The sequence below is a fragment of the Capsicum annuum genome, chromosome 7 (genome assembly GCF_002878395.1).
Source record: "Capsicum annuum cultivar UCD-10X-F1 chromosome 7, UCD10Xv1.1, whole genome shotgun sequence".
Lineage (NCBI taxonomy): Eukaryota > Viridiplantae > Streptophyta > Magnoliopsida > Solanales > Solanaceae > Capsicum > Capsicum annuum.
In genome coordinates, this window is record NC_061117.1 from 225162433 (window position 1) to 225163313 (window position 881).

Below are 881 nucleotides of genomic sequence, written 5' to 3' on the forward strand. Positions count from 1 at the left end.
GTATATACTACAATATATATATAGTTATATACTAATTTATAAAAATACACGCATGTATTCATTAAATATGCACGTCTATTGAAGATATATACACAAATATACGCACCATTCAATATATATGTACTACTTTAAGTAAAACATATACTACAATATATCTATATACTACAATATATATATATAGTTATATACTAATTTATAAAGCATATATGCATGTATACATTAAATATGCACGTCTATAGAAGATATATACACAAATATTCACACCATTCAATATATATGTACTACTTTAAGTAAAACATATACTACAATATATGTATTTACTACAATATATATATATATAGTTATATACTAATTTATAAAACATATACGCATGTACACATTAAATATGCACGTCTATAAAAGATATATACACAAATATACGCACCATTCAATATATATGTACTACTTTTAGTAAAACATATACTACAATATATATAGTTATATACTAATTTATAAAACATATACACATGTATACATTAAATATACACGTCTATAGAAGATATATACACAAATATTCATACCATTCAATAAATATGTACTACTTCAAGTAAAACATATACTACAATATATATACTACAATATATATAGTTATATACTAATTTATAAAGCATATACACATGTATACATTAAATATACACGTCTATAGAAAATATATACACACCAATATACGCACCATTCAATATATATGTATTACTTTAAATAAAGCATATACTACAATATATATAGTTATATACTAATTTATAAAACATATACACATGTATACATTAAATATACACGTCTATAGAAGCTATATATACAAATATACGCACCATTTAATATATATGTACTACTTTAAGTAAAAC